Genomic DNA, 16,576 nt, shown 5'->3' on the forward strand with positions numbered 1-16,576 from the left:
CGTTTTTGTGAAATGGAACATAGTGCAGAGTGGGAAAATCACAAACTGTTTAAGAATGTACACCTTCAACCAAGAGGCAAATTAAATGTATTTCATCAAGAGACACTAAATGTCAAGCTGTTCAGTTCATACTTTTAGTGATAGAGAGATTTTCCTACTTTATTAATTGCACAGTAACTAGTAGTTGTCATCATTTGAAATGACTTGTTTTTTGTATTACGAACTTTCTGCATTTTTGCGACCTCTCACAGAAGTGCCTGGATAGCTCAGTTGGTAGAGCATCATACTTTTAATCTGAGGGTCCAGGGTTCAAGTCCCTGTTCGGGCGAGTGTCTTTTAAGCAATGTGTCATTTTTGTGAAATGGAACATAGTGCAGAGTGGGAAAATCACAAACTGTTTAAGAATCTACACCTTCAACCAAGAGGCAAATTAAATGTATTTCATCAATAGACACTAAATGTCAAGCTATTCAGATCATACTTTTAGTGATAGAGAGATTTTCCTACTTTAGTAATTGCACAGTAGTTGTCACCATTTGAATTTACTTGCTTTTAGTATTACGAACTTTCTATATATTTGCGACAGACTACAGAAGAGCCTGGAGTCGGTAAAACATCAGAACTTTAATCTGAGGGTCCAGGGTTCAAGTCCCTGTTCGGGCGAGTGTCTTTTAAGCAATGTGTCATTTTTGTGAAATGGAACATAGTGCAGAGTGGGAAAATCACAAACTGTTTAAGAATGTACACCTTCAACCAAGAGGCAAATTAAATGTATTTCATCAATAGACACTAAATGTCAAGCTATTCAGATCATACTTTTAGTGATAGAGAGATTTTCCAACTTTAGTAATTGCACAGTAGTTGTCACCATTTGAATTTTCTTGTTTTTAGTATTACGAACTTTCTATAGGTTTGCGACAGACTACAGAAGAGCCTGGAGTCGGTAAAACATCAGAACTTTAATCTGAGGGTCCAGGGTTCAAGTCCCTGTTCGGGCGAGTGTCTTTTAAGCAATGTGTCGTTTTTGTGAAATGGAACATAGTGCAGAGTGGGAAAATCACAAACTGTTTAAGAATGTACACCTTCAACCAAGAGGCAAATTAAATGTATTTCATCAAGAGACACTAAATGTCAAGCTGTTCAGTTCATACTTTTAGTGATAGAGAGATTTTCCTACTTTATTAATTGCACAGTAACTAGTAGTTGTCATCATTTGAAATGACTTGTTTTTTGTATTACGAACTTTCTGCATTTTTGCGACCTCTCACAGAAGTGCCTGGATAGCTCAGTTGGTAGAGCATCATACTTTTAATCTGAGTGTCCAGGGTTCAAGTCCCTGTTCGGGCGAGTGTCTTTTAAGCAATGTGTCATTTTTGTGAAATGGAACATAGTGCAGAGTGGGAAAATCACAAACTGTTTAAGAATGTACACCTTCAACCAAGAGGCAAATTAAATGTATTTCATCAAGAGACACTAAATGTCAAGCATTTCAGTTCATACTTTTAGTGATAGAGAGATTTTCCTACTTTAGTAATTGCACAGTAGTTGTCACCATTTGAATTGACTTGTTTTAGTATTACGAACTTTCTATAGGTTTGCGACAGACTCCAGAAGAGCCTGGAGTCGGTAAAACAAAAGAACTTTAATCTGAGGGTCCAGGGTTCAAGTCTCTGTTCGGACGAGTGTCTTTTAAGCAATGTGTCGTTTTTGTGAAATGGAACATAGTGCAGAGTGGGAAAATCACAAACTGTTTAAGAATCTACACCTTCAACCAAGAGGCAAATTAAAAGTATTTCATCAATAGACACTAAATGTCAAGCTTTTCAGATCATACTTTTAGTGATAGAGAGATTTTCCTACTTTAGTAATTGCACAGTAGTTGTCACCATTTGAATTGACTTGTTTTTAGTATTACGAACTTTCTGTAGGTTTGCAACAGACTCCAGAAGAGCCTGGAGTCGGTAAAACATCAGAACTTTAATCTGAAGGTCCAGGGTTCAAGTCCCTGTTCGGGCGAGTGTCTTTTAAGCAATGTGTCATTTTGTGAAATAGAACATAGTGCAGAGTGGGAAAATCACAAACTGTTTAAGAATCTACACCTTCAACCAAGAGGCAAATTAAAAGTATTTCATCAATAGACACTAAATGTCAAGCTTTTCAGATCATACTTTTAGTGATAGAGAGATTTTCCTACTTTAGTAATTGCACAGTAGTTGTCACCATTTGAATTGACTTGTTTTTAGTATTACAAACTTTCTGTAGGTTTGCAACAGACTCCAGAAGAGCCTGGAGTCGGTAAAACATCAGAACTTTAATCTGAAGGTCCAGGGTTCAAGTCCCTGTTCGGGCGAGTGTCTTTTAAGCAATGTGTCGATTTTGTGAAATGGAACATGGTGCAGAGTGGGAAAATCACAAACTGTTTAAGAATGTACACCTTCAACCAAGAGGCAAATTAAATGTATTTCATCAAGAGACACTAAATGTCAAGCTTTTCAGTTCATACTTTTAGTGATAGAGAGATTTTCCTACTTTAGTAATTGCACAGTAGTTGTCACCATTTGAATTGACTTGTTTTAGTATTACGAACTTTCTATAGGTTTGCGACAGACTCCAGAAGAGCCTGGAGTCGGTAAAACAACAGAATTTTAATCTGAGGGTACAGGGTTCAAGTCTCTGTTCGGACAAGTGTCTTTTAAGCAATGTGTCGTTTTTGTGAAATGGAACATAGTGCAGAGTGGGAAAATCACAAACTGTTTAAGAATCTACACCTTCAACCAAGAGGCAAATTAAATGTATTTCATCAATAGACACTAAATGTCAAGCTATTCAGATAATACTTTTAGTGATAGAGAGATTTTCCAACTTTAGTAATTGCACAGTAACTAGTAGTTGTCATCATTTGATATGACTTGTTCTTTGTATTACGAACTTTCTGCATTTTTGTGACCTATCACAGAAGATCCTGGATAGCTCAGTCGGTAGAGCATCATACTTTTAATCTGAGGGTCCAGGGTTCAGTTCCCTGTTCGGGCGAGTGTCTTTTAAGCAATGTGTCGTTTTTGTGAAATGGAACATAGTGCAGAGTGGGAAAATCACAATCTGTTTAAGAATGTACACCTTCAACCAAGAGGCAAATTAAATGTATTTCATCAAGAGACACTAAATGTCAAGCTTTTCAGTTCATACTTTTAGTGATAGAGAGATTTTCCTACTTTAGTAATTGCACAGTAGTTGTCACCATTTGAATTTACTTGTTTTTAGTATTACAAACTTTCTATAGGTTTGCGACAGACTACAGAAGAGCCTGGAGTCGGTAAAACATCAGAACTTTAATCTGAGGGTCCAGGTTTCAAGTCCCTGTTCGGGCGAGTGTCTTTTAAGCAATGTGTCATTTTTGTGAAATGGATCATAGTGCAGAGTGGGAAAATCACAAACTGTTTAAGAATGTACACCTTCAACCAAGAGGCAAATTAAATGTATTTCATCAATAGACACTAAATGTCAAGCTATTCAGATCATACTTTTAGTGATAGAGAGATTTTCCAACTTTAGTAAGTGCACAATAGTTGTCACCATTTGAATGTACTTGTTTTTAGTATTACGAACTTTCTATAGGTTTGCGACAGACTCCAGAAGAGCCTGGAGTCGGTAAAACAACAGAACTTTAATCTGAGGGTCCAGGGTTCAAGTCTCTGTTCGGACGAGTGTCTTTTAAGCAATGTGTCTTTTTTGTGAAATGGAACATAGTGCAGAGTGGGAAAATCACAAACTGTTTAAGAATCTACACCTTCAACCAAGAGGCAAATTAAATGTATTTCATCAAGAGACACTAAATGTCAAGCTATTCAGATAATACTTTTAGTGATAGAGAGATTTTCCAACTTTAGTAATTGCACAGTAAATAGTAGTTGTCATCATTTGATATGACTTGTTTTTTGTATTACGAACTTTCGGCATTTTTGCGACCTATCACAGAAGAGCCTGGATAGCTCTGTCGGTAGAGCATCAGACTTTTAATCTGAGGGTCCAGGGTTCAAGTCCCTGAATGGGTGAGTGTCTTTTAAGCAATGTGTCATTTTGTGAAATGGAACATAGTGCAGAGTGGGAAAATCACAAACTGTTTAAGAATGTACACCTTCAACCAAGAGGCAAATTAAATGTATTTCATCAATAGACACTAAATGTCAAGCTATTCAGATCAAACTTTTAGTGATAGAGAGATTTTCCTACTTTAGTAATTGCACAGTAGTTGTCACCATTTGAATTTACTTGTTTTTAGTATTACGAACTTTCCATAGGTTTGCGACAGACTCCAGAAGAGCCTGGAGTCAGTAAAACATCAGAACTTTAATCTGAGGGTCCAGGGTTCAAGTCTCTTTTCAGGCGAGTGTCTTTTAAGCAATGTGTCGTTTTTGTGAAATGGAACATAGTGCAGAGTGGGAAAATCACAAACTGTTTAAGAATCTACACCTTCAACCAAGAGGCAAATTAAATGTATTTCATCAATAGACACTAAATGTCAAGCTATTCAGATCATACTTTTAGTGATAGAGAGATTTTCCTACTTTAGTAATTGCACAGTAGTTGTCACCATTTGAATTTACTTGTTTTTAGTATTACGAACTTTCTGTAGGTTTGCGACTGACTCCAGAAGAGCCTGGAGTCGGTAAACATCAGAACTTTAATCTGAGGGTCCAGGTTTCAAGTCCCTGTTCGGGCGAGTGTCTTTTAAGCAATGTGTCATTTTTGTGAAATGGAACATAGTGCAGAGTGGGAAAATCACAAACTGTTTAAGAATGTACACCTTCAACCAAGAGGCAAATTAAATGTATTTCATCAATAGACACTAAATGTCAAGCTATTCAGATCATACTTTTAGTGATAGAGAGATTTTCCTACTTTAGTAATTGCACAGTAGTTGTCACCATTTGAATTTACTTGTTTTTAGTATTACGAACTTTCTATAGGTTTGCGACAGACTACAGAAGAGCCTGGAGTCGGTAAAAAATCAGAACTTTAATCTGAGGGTCCAGGGTTCAAGTCCCTGTTCGGGCGAGTGTCTTTTAAGCAATGTGTCATTTTTGTGAAATGGAACATAGTGCAGAGTGGGAAAATCACAAACTGTTTAAGAATGTACACCTTCAACCAAGAGGCAAATTAAATGTATTTCATCAAGAGACACTAAATGTCAAGCTTTTCAGTTCATACTTTTAGTGATAGAGAGATTTTCCAACTTTAGTAATTGCACAGTAACTAGTAGTTGTCATCATTTGATATGACTTGTTTTTTGCATTACGAACTTTTTGCATTTTTGCGACCTATCACAGAAGAGCCTGGATAGCTCAGTCGGTAGAGCATCATACTTTTAATCTGAGGGTCCAGGGTTCAATTCCCTGTTCAGGCGAGTGTCTTTTAAGCAATGTGTCATTTTTGTGAAATGGAACATAGTGCAGAGTGGGAAAATCACAAACTGTTTAAGAATGTACACCTTCAACCAAGAGGCAAATTAAATGTATTTCATCAAGAGACACTAAATGTCAAGCTTTTCAGTTCATACTTTTAGTGATAGAGAGATTTTCCTACTTTAGTAATTGCACAGTAGTTGTCACCATTTGAATTTACTTGGTTTTAGTATTACGAACTTTCTATAGGTTTGCGACAGACTCCAGAAGAGCCTGGAGTCGGTAAAACATCAGAACTTTAATCTGAGGGTCCAGGGTTCAAGTCCCTGTTCGGGCGAGTGTCTTTTAAGCAATGTGTCATTTTTGTGAAATGGAACATAGTGCAGAGTGGGAAAATCACAAACTGTTTAAGAATGTACACCTTCAACCAAGAGGCAAATTAAATGTATTTCATCAATAGACACTAAATGTCAAGCTATTCAGATCATACTTTTAGTGATAGAGAGATTTTCCAACTTTAGTAATTGCACAGTAGTTGTCACCATTTGAATTTTCTTGTTTTTAGTATTACGAACTTTCTATAGGTTTGCGACAGACTACAGAAGAGCCTGGAGTCGGTAAAACATCAGAACTTTAATCTGAGGGTCCAGGTTTCAAGTCCCTGTTCGGGCGAGTGTCTTTTAAGCAATGTGTCGTTTTTGTGAAATGGAACATAGTGCAGAGTGGGAAAATCACAAACTGTTTAAGAATGTACACCTTCAACCAAGAGGCAAATTAAATGTATTTCATCAAGAGACACTAAATGTCAAGCTGTTCAGTTCATACTTTTAGTGATAGAGAGATTTTCCTACTTTATTAATTGCACAGTAACTAGTAGTTGTCATCATTTGAAATGACTTGTTTTTTGTATTACGAACTTTCTGCATTTTTGCGACCTCTCACAGAAGTGCCTGGATATCTCAGTTGGTAGAGCATCATACTTTTAATCTGAGGGTCCAGGGTTCAAGTCCCTGTTCGGGCGAGTGTCTTTTAAGCAATGTGTCATTTTTGTGAAATGGAACATAGTGCAGAGTGGGAAAATCACAAACTGTTTAAGAATCTACACCTTCAACCAAGAGGCAAATTAAATGTATTTCATCAATAGACACTAAATGTCAAGCTATTCAGATCATACTTTTAGTGATAGAGAGATTTTCCTACTTTAGTAATTGCACAGTAGTTGTCACCATTTGAATTTACTTGCTTTTAGTATTACGAACTTTCTATATATTTGCGACAGACTACAGAAGAGCCTGGAGTCGGTAAAACATCAGAACTTTAATCTGAGGGTCCAGGGTTCAAGTCCCTGTTCGGGCGAGTGTCTTTTAAGCAATGTGTCGTTTTTGTGAAATGGAACATAGTGCAGAGTGGGAAAATCACAAACGGTTTTTGTGAAATGGAACATAGTGCAGAGTGGGAAAATCACAAACTGTTTAAGAATGTACACCTTCAACCAAGAGGCAAATTAAATGTATTTCATCAAGAGACACTAAATGTCAAGCATTTCAGTTCATACTTTTAGTGATAGAGAGATTTTCCTACTTTAGTAATTGCACAGTAGTTGTCACCATTTGAATTGACTTGTTTTAGTATTACGAACTTTCTATAGGTTTGCGACAGACTCCAGAAGAGCCTGGAGTCGGTAAAACAAAAGAACTTTAATCTGAGGGTCCAGGGTTCAAGTCTCTGTTCGGACGAGTGTCTTTTAAGCAATGTGTCGTTTTTGTGAAATGGAACATAGTGCAGAGTGGGAAAATCACAAACTGTTTAAGAATCTACACCTTCAACCAAGAGGCAAATTAAAAGTATTTCATCAATAGACACTAAATGTCAAGCTTTTCAGATCATACTTTTAGTGATAGAGAGATTTTCCTACTTTAGTAATTGCACAGTAGTTGTCACCATTTGAATTGACTTGTTTTTAGTATTACGAACTTTCTGTAGGTTTGCAACAGACTCCAGAAGAGCCTGGAGTCGGTAAAACATCAGAACTTTAATCTGAAGGTCCAGGGTTCAAGTCCCTGTTCGGGCGAGTGTCTTTTAAGCAATGTGTCATTTTGTGAAATAGAACATAGTGCAGAGTGGGAAAATCACAAACTGTTTAAGAATCTACACCTTCAACCAAGAGGCAAATTAAAAGTATTTCATCAATAGACACTAAATGTCAAGCTTTTCAGATCATACTTTTAGTGATAGAGAGATTTTCCTACTTTAGTAATTGCACAGTAGTTGTCACCATTTGAATTGACTTGTTTTTAGTATTACGAACTTTCTGTAGGTTTGCAACAGACTCCAGAAGAGCCTGGAGTCGGTAAAACATCAGAACTTTAATCTGAAGGTCCAGGGTTCAAGTCCCTGTTCGGGCGAGTGTCTTTTAAGCAATGTGTCGTTTTTGTGAAATGGAACATAGTGCAGAGTGGGAAAATCACAAACTGTTTAAGAATGTACACCTTCAACCAAGAGGCAAATTAAATGTATTTCATCAAGAGACACTAAATGTCAAGCTTTTCAGTTCATACTTTTAGTGATAGAGAGATTTTCCTACTTTAGTAATTGCACAGTAGTTGTCACCATTTGAATTGACTTGTTTTAGTATTACGAACTTTCTATAGGTTTGCGACAGACTCCAGAAGAGCCTGGAGTCGGTAAAACAACAGAATTTTAATCTGAGGGTCCAGGGTTCATGTCTCTATTCGGACAAGTGTCTTTTAAGCAATGTGTCGTTTTTGTGAAATGGAACATAGTGCAGAGTGGGAAAATCACAAACTGTTTAAGAATGTACACCTTCAACCAAGAGGCAAATTAAATGTATTTCATCAAGAGACACTAAATGTCAAGCTTTTCAGTTCATACTTTTAGTGATAGAGAGATTTTCCTACTTTAGTAATTGCACAGTAGTTGTCACCATTTGAATTTACTTGCTTTTAGTATTACGAACTTTCTATATATTTGCGACAGACTACAGAAGAGCCTGGAGTCGGTAAAACATCAGAACTTTAATCTGAGGGTCCAGGGTTCAAGTCCCTGTTCGGGCGAGTGTCTTTTAAGCAATGTGTCGTTTTTGTGAAATGGAACATAGTGCAGAGTGGGAAAATCACAAACGGTTTTTGTGAAATGGAACATAGTGCAGAGTGGGAAAATCACAAACTGTTTAAGAATGTACACCTTCAACCAAGAGGCAAATTAAATGTATTTCATCAAGAGACACTAAATGTCAAGCATTTCAGTTCATACTTTTAGTGATAGAGAGATTTTCCTACTTTAGTAATTGCACAGTAGTTGTCACCATTTGAATTGACTTGTTTTAGTATTACGAACTTTCTATAGGTTTGCGACAGACTCCAGAAGAGCCTGGAGTCGGTAAAACAAAAGAACTTTAATCTGAGGGTCCAGGGTTCAAGTCTCTGTTCGGACGAGTGTCTTTTAAGCAATGTGTCGTTTTTGTGAAATGGAACATAGTGCAGAGTGGGAAAATCACAAACTGTTTAAGAATCTACACCTTCAACCAAGAGGCAAATTAAAAGTATTTCATCAATAGACACTAAATGTCAAGCTTTTCAGATCATACTTTTAGTGATAGAGAGATTTTCCTACTTTAGTAATTGCACAGTAGTTGTCACCATTTGAATTGAGTTGTTTTTAGTATTACGAACTTTCTGTAGGTTTGCAACAGACTCCAGAAGAGCCTGGAGTCGGTAAAACATCAGAACTTTAATCTGAAGGTCCAGGGTTCAAGTCCCTGTTCGGGCGAGTGTCTTTTAAGCAATGTGTCATTTTGTGAAATAGAACATAGTGCAGAGTGGGAAAATCACAAACTGTTTAAGAATCTACACCTTCAACCAAGAGGCAAATTAAAAGTATTTCATCAATAGACACTAAATGTCAAGCTTTTCAGATCATACTTTTAGTGATAGAGAGATTTTCCTACTTTAGTAATTGCACAGTAGTTGTCACCATTTGAATTGACTTGTTTTTAGTATTACGAACTTTCTGTAGGTTTGCAACAGACTCCAGAAGAGCCTGGAGTCGGTAAAACATCAGAACTTTAATCTGAAGGTCCAGGGTTCAAGTCCCTGTTCGGGCGAGTGTCTTTTAAGCAATGTGTCGTTTTTGTGAAATGGAACATAGTGCAGAGTGGGAAAATCACAAACTGTTTAAGAATGTACACCTTCAACCAAGAGGCAAATTAAATGTATTTCATCAAGAGACACTAAATGTCAAGCTTTTCAGTTCATACTTTTAGTGATAGAGAGATTTTCCTACTTTAGTAATTGCACAGTAGTTGTCACCATTTGAATTGACTTGTTTTAGTATTACGAACTTTCTATAGGTTTGCGACAGACTCCAGAAGAGCCTGGAGTCGGTAAAACAACAGAATTTTAATCTGAGGGTCCAGGGTTCATGTCTCTATTCGGACAAGTGTCTTTTAAGCAATGTGTCGTTTTTGTGAAATGGAACATAGTGCAGAGTGGGAAAATCACAAACTGTTTAAGAATGTACACCTTCAACCAAGAGGCAAATTAAATGTATTTCATCAAGAGACACTAAATGTCAAGCTTTTCAGTTCATACTTTTAGTGATAGAGAGATTTTCCTACTTTAGTAATTGCACAGTAGTTGTCACCATTTAAATTTACTTGTTTTTAGTATTACAAACTTTCTATAGGTTTGCGACAGACTACAGAAGAGCCTGGAGTCGGTAAAACATCAGAACTTTAATCTGAGGGTCCAGGTTTCAAGTCCCTGTTCGGGCGAGTGTCTTTTAAGCAATGTGTCATTTTTGTGAAATGGATCATAGTGCAGAGTGGGAAAATCACAAACTGTTTAAGAATGTACACCTTCAACCAAGAGGCAAATTAAATGTATTTCATCAATAGACACTAAATGTCAAGCTATTCAGATCATACTTTTAGTGATAGAGAGATTTTCCAACTTTAGTAAGTGCACAGTAGTTGTCACCATTTGAATGTACTTGTTTTTAGTATTACGAACTTTCTATAGGTTTGCGACAGACTCCAGAAGAGCCTGGAGTCGGTAAAACATCAGAGCTTTAATCTGAAGGTCCAGGGTTCAAGTCCCTGTTCGGGCGAGTGTCTTTTAAGCAATGTGTCATTTTGTGAAATAGAACATAGTGCAGAGTGGGAAAATCACAAACTGTTTAAGAATCTACACCTTCAACCAAGAGGCAAATTAAAAGTATTTCATCAATAGACACTAAATGTCAAGCTTTTCAGATCATACTTTTAGTGATAGAGAGATTTTCCTACTTTAGTAATTGCACAGTAGTTGTCACCATTTGAATTGACTTGTTTTTAGTATTACGAACTTTCTGTAGGTTTGCAACAGACTCCAGAAGAGCCTGGAGTCGGTAAAACATCAGAACTTTAATCTGAAGGTCCAGGGTTCAAGTCCCTGTTCGGGCGAGTGTCTTTTAAGCAATGTGTCGATTTTGTGAAATGGAACATGGTGCAGAGTGGGAAAATCACAAACTGTTTAAGAATGTACACCTTCAACCAAGAGGCAAATTAAATGTATTTCATCAAGAGACACTAAATGTCAAGCTTTTCAGTTCATACTTTTAGTGATAGAGAGATTTTCCTACTTTAGTAATTGCACAGTAGTTGTCACCATTTGAATTGACTTGTTTTAGTATTACGAACTTTCTATAGGTTTGCGACAGACTCCAGAAGAGCCTGGAGTCGGTAAAACAACAGAATTTTAATCTGAGGGTCCAGGGTTCAAGTCTCTGTTCGGACAAGTGTCTTTTAAGCAATGTGTCGTTTTTGTGAAATGGAACATAGTGCAGAGTGGGAAAATCACAAACTGTTTAAGAATCTACACCTTCAACCAAGAGGCAAATTAAATGTATTTCATCAATAGACACTAAATGTCAAGCTATTCAGATAATACTTTTAGTGATAGAGAGATTTTCCAACTTTAGTAATTGCACAGTAACTAGTAGTTGTCATCATTTGATATGACTTGTTTTTTGTATTACGAACTTTCTGCATTTTTGTGACCTATCACAGAAGATCCTGGATAGCTCAGTCGGTAGAGCATCATACTTTTAATATGAGGGTCCAGGGTTCAGTTCCCTGTTCGGGCGAGTGTCTTTTAAGCAATGTGTCTTTTTTGTGATATGGAACATAGTGCAGAGTGGGAAAATCACAAACTGTTTAAGAATGTACACCTTCAACCAAGAGGCAAATTAAATGTATTTCATCAAGAGACACTAAATGTCAAGCTTTTCAGTTCATACTTTTAGTGATACAGAGATTTTCCTACTTTAGTAATTGCACAGTAACTAGTAGTTGTCATAATTTGAAATGACTTGTTTTTTGTATTGCGAACTTTCTGCATTATTGTGACCTATCATAGGAGAGCTTGGATAGCTCAGTCCGTAGAGCATTAGACTTTTAGTCTGAGGGTCCAGGGTTCAAGTCTCTGTTCGGGCGAGTGTCTTTTAAGCAATCTGTCATTTTGTGAAATAGAACATAGTGCAGAGTGGGAAAATCACAAACTGTTTAAGAATCTACACCTTCAACCAAGAGGCAAATTAAATGTATTTCATCATGAGACACTAAATGTCAAGCTTTTCAGTTCATACTTTTAGTGATAGAGAGATTTTCCTACTTTAGTAATTGCACAGTAACTAGTAGTTGTCATCATTTGAAATGACTTGTTTTTTGTATTGCGCACTTTCTGCATTTTTGCGACTTATCACAGAAGATTCTGGATAGCTCAGTCGGTAGAGCATCATACTTTTAATCTGACGGTCCAGGGTTCAGTTCCCTGTTTGGGTGAGTGTCTTTTAAGCAATGTGTCGTTTTTGTGATATGGAACATAGTGCAGAGTGGGAAAATCACAAACTGTTTAAGAATGTACACCTTCAACCAAGAGGCAAATTAAATGTATTTCATCAAGAGACACTAAATGTCAAGCTTTTCAGTTCATACTTTTAGTGATAGAGAGATTTTCCTACTTTAGTAATTGCACAGTAGTTGTCACCATTTGAATTGACTTGTTTTAGTATTACGAACTTTCTATAGGTTTGCGACAGACTCCAGAAGAGCCTGGAGTCGGTAAAACAACAGAACTTTAATCTGAGGGTCCAGGGTTCAAGTCTCTGTTCGGAGGAGTGTCTTTTAAGCAATGTGTCGTTTTTGTGAAATGGAACATAGTGCAGAGTGGGAAAATCACAAACTGTTTAAGAATGTACACCTTCAACCAAGAGGCAAATTAAATGTATTTCATCAATAGACACTAAATGTCAAGCTATTCAGATAATACTTTTAGTGATAGAGAGATTTTCCTACTTTAGTAATTGCACAGTAACTAGTAGTTGTCATCATTTGATATGACTTGTTTTTTGTATTACGAACTTTCTGCATTTTTGCTACCTATCACAGAAGATTCTGGATAGCTCAGTCGGTAGAGCATCATACTTTTAATCTGACGGTCCAGGGTTCAGTTCCCTGTTCGGGTGAGTGTCTTTTAAGCAATGTGTCGTTTTTGTGATATGGAACATAGTGCAGAGTGGGAAAATCACAAACTGTTTAAGAATGTACACCTTAAACCAAGAGGCAAATTAAATGTATTTCATCAAGAGACACTAAATGTCAAGCTTTTCAGTTCATACTTTTAGTGATAGAGAGATTTTCCTACTTTAGTAATTGCACAGTAGTTGTCACCATTTGAATTGACTTGTTTTTAGTATTACGAACTTTCTGTAGGTTTGCGACAGACTCCAGAAGAGCCTGGAGTCGGTAAAACATCAGAACTTTAATCTGAGGGTCCAGGGTTCAAGTCCCTGTTGAGGCGAGTGTCTTTTAAGCAATGTGTCGTTTTTGTGAAATGGAACATAGTTCAGAGTGGGAAAATCACAAACTGTTTAAGAATGTACACCTTCAACCAAGAGGCAAATTAAATGTATTTCATCAAGAGACACTAAATGTCAAGCTTTTCAGTTCATACTTTTAGTGATAGAGAGATTTTCCTACTTTAGTAATTGCACAGTAGTTGTCACCATTTGAATTGACTTGTTTTAGTATTACGAACTTTCTATAGGTTTGCGACAGACTCCAGAAGAGCCTGGAGTCGGTAAAACAACAGAATTTTAATCTGAGGGTCCAAGGTTCAAGTCTCTGTTCGGACAAGTGTCTTTTAAGCAATGTGTCGTTTTTGTGAAATGGAACATAGTGCAGAGTGGGAAAATCACAAACTGTTTAAGAATGTACACCTTCAACCAAGAGGCAAATTAAATGTATTTCATCAAGAGACACTAAATGTCAAGCTTTTCAGTTCATACTTTTAGTGATAGAGAGATTTTCCTACTTTAGTAATTGCACAGTAGTTGTCACCATTTGAATTGACTTGTTTTAGTATTACGAACTTTCTATAGGTTTGCGACAGACTCCAGAAGAGCCTGGAGTCGGTAAAACAACAGAACTTTAATCTGAGGGTCCAGGGTTCATGTCTCTGTTCGGACAAGTGTCTTTTAAGCAATGTGTCGTTTTTGTGAAATGGAACATAGTGCAGAGTGGGAAAATCACAAACTGTTTAAGAATGTACACCTTCAACCAAGAGGCAAATTAAATGTATTTCATCAAGAGACACTAAATGTCAAGCTGTTCAGTTCATACTTTTAGTGATAGAGAGATTTTCCTACTTTATTAATTGCACAGTAACTAGTAGTTGTCATCATTTGAAATGACTTGTTTTTTGTATTACGAACTTTCTGCATTTTTGTGACCTATCATAGGAGAGCTTGGATAGCTCAGTCCGTAGAGCATCAGCCTTTTAATCTGAGGGTCCAGGGTTCAAGTCCCTGTTCGGGCGAGTGTCTTTTAAGCAATGTGTCATTTTGTGAAATAGAACATAGTGCAGAGTGGGAAAATCACAAACTGTTTAAGAATCTACACCTTCAACCAAGAGGCAAATTAAATGTATTTCATCAATAGACACTAAATGTCAAGCTATTCATATCTTACTTTTAGTGATAGAGAGATTTTCCTACTTTAGTAATTGCACAGTAGTTGTCACCATTTGAATTTACTTGGTTTTAGTATTACGAACTTTCTATAGGTTTGCGACAGACTCCAGAAGAGCCTGGAGTCGGTAAAACATCAGAACTTTAATCTGAGGGTCCAGGGTTCAAGTCCCTGTTCGGGCGAGTGTCTTTTAAGCAATGTGTTATTTTTGTGAAATGGAACATAGTGCAGAGTGGGAAAATCACAAACTGTTTAAGAACGTACACCTTCAACCAACAGGCAAATTAAATGTATTTCATCAATAGACACTAAATGTCAAGCTATTCAGATCATACTTTTAGTGATAGAGAGATTTTCCAACTTTAGTAATTGCACAGTAGTTGTCACCATTTGAATTTTCTTGTTTTTAGTATTACGAACTTTCTATAGGTTTGCGACAGACTACAAAAGAGCCTGGAGTCGTTAAAACATCAGAACTTTAATCTGAGGGTCCAGGGTTCAAGTCCCTGTTCGGGCGAGTGTCTTTTAAGCAATGTGTCATTTTTGTGAAATGGAACATAGTGCAGAGTGGGAAAATCACTAACTGTTTAAGAATGTACACCTTCAAGCAAGAGGCAAATTAAATGTATTTCATCAAGAGACACGAAATGTCAAGCTTTTCAGTTCATACTTTTAGTGATAGAGAGATTTTCCAACTTTAGTAATTGCACAGTAACTAGTAGTTGTCATCATTTGATATGACTTGTTTTTTGTATTACGAACTTTCTGCATTTTTGCAACCTATCACAGAAGAGCCTGGATAGCTCAGTCGGTAGAGCATCAGACTTTTAATCTGAGGGTCCAGGGTCCAAGTCCCTGTTCGGGCGAGTGTCTTTTAAGCAATTTGTCATTTTGTGCAGAGTGGGAAAATCACAAACTGTTTAAGAATCTACACCTTCAACCAAGAGGCAAATTAAATGTATTTCATCAATAGACACTAAATATCAAGCTTTTCAGATCATACTTTTAGTGATAGAGAGATTTTCCTACTTTAGTAATTGCACAGTAGTTGTCACCATTTGAATTGACTTGTTTTTAGTATTACGAACTTTCTGTAGGTTTGCAACAGACTCCAGAAGAGCCTGGAGTCGGTAAAACATCAGAACTTTAATCTTTTGCGACCCACCACTTAAGAGTCTGGATAGCTCAGTCGGTAGAGCATCAGACTTTTAATCTGAAGGTCCAGGGTTCAAGTCCCTGTTCGGGCGAGTGTCTTTTAAGCAATGTGTCATTTTTGTGAAATGGAACATAGTGCAGAGTGGGAAAATCACAAACTGTTTAAGAATGTACACCTTCAACCAAGAGGCAAATTAAATGTATTTCATCAATAGACACTAGATGTCAAGCTATTCAGATCATACTTTTAGTGATAGAGAGATTTTCCTACTTTAGTAATTGCACAGTAGTTGTCACCATTTGAATTTACTTGTTTTTAGTATTACGAACTTTCTATATATTTGCGACAGACTACAGAAGAGCCTGGAGTCGGTAAAACATCAGAACTTTAATCTGAGGATCCAGGGTTCAAGTCCCTGTTCGGGCGAGTGTCTTTTAAGCAATGTGTCGTTTTTGTGAAATGGAACATAGTGCAGAGTGGGAAAATCACAAACTGTTTAAGAATGTACACCTTCAACCAAGAGGCAAAATAAATGTATTTCATCAAGAGACACTAAATGTCAAGCTTTTCAGTTCATACTTTTAGTGATAGAGAGATTTTCCTACTTTAGTAATTGCACAGTAGTTGTCACCATTTGAATTGACTTGTTTTAGTATTACGAACTTTCTATAGGTTTGCGACAGACTCCAGAAGAGCCTGGAGGCGGTAAAACAACAGAACTTTAATCTGAGGGTCCAGGGTTCAAGTCTCTGTTCGGACGAGTGTCTTTTAAGCAATGTGTCGTTTTTGTGAAATGGAACATAGTGCAGAGTGGGAAAATCACAAACTGTTTAAGAATCTACACCTTCAACCAAGAGACACTAAATGTCAAGCTTTTCAGTTCATACTTTTAGTGATAGAGAGATTTTCCAACTTTAGTAATTGCACAGTAACTAGTAGTTGTCATCATTTGATATGACTTGTTTTTTGTATTACGAACTTTCTGCATTT

At 36.9% G+C, this 16,576-nt stretch overlaps 2 non-coding genes across 2 annotated transcripts; both read left to right on the top strand.

Moving 5' to 3' along the window:
* The first annotated feature begins 15,223 nt into the window (after nt 1-15,223).
* Nucleotides 15,224-15,296, top strand: TRNAK-UUU (transfer RNA lysine (anticodon UUU)). Its single transcript has one exon. It is a non-coding gene; the product is annotated as a tRNA-Lys (tRNA).
* Nucleotides 15,297-15,604: 308 nt separating this feature from the next.
* On the top strand, nt 15,605-15,677 carry TRNAK-UUU (transfer RNA lysine (anticodon UUU)). The gene has a single exon. It is a non-coding gene; the product is annotated as a tRNA-Lys (tRNA).
* The last annotated feature ends 899 nt before the right edge of the window (nt 15,678-16,576 follow it).

This window comes from Taudactylus pleione, unplaced genomic scaffold (assembly GCF_031769625.1).
Source record: "Taudactylus pleione unplaced genomic scaffold, aTauple2 ptg000454l, whole genome shotgun sequence".
NCBI lineage: Eukaryota > Metazoa > Chordata > Amphibia > Anura > Myobatrachidae > Taudactylus > Taudactylus pleione.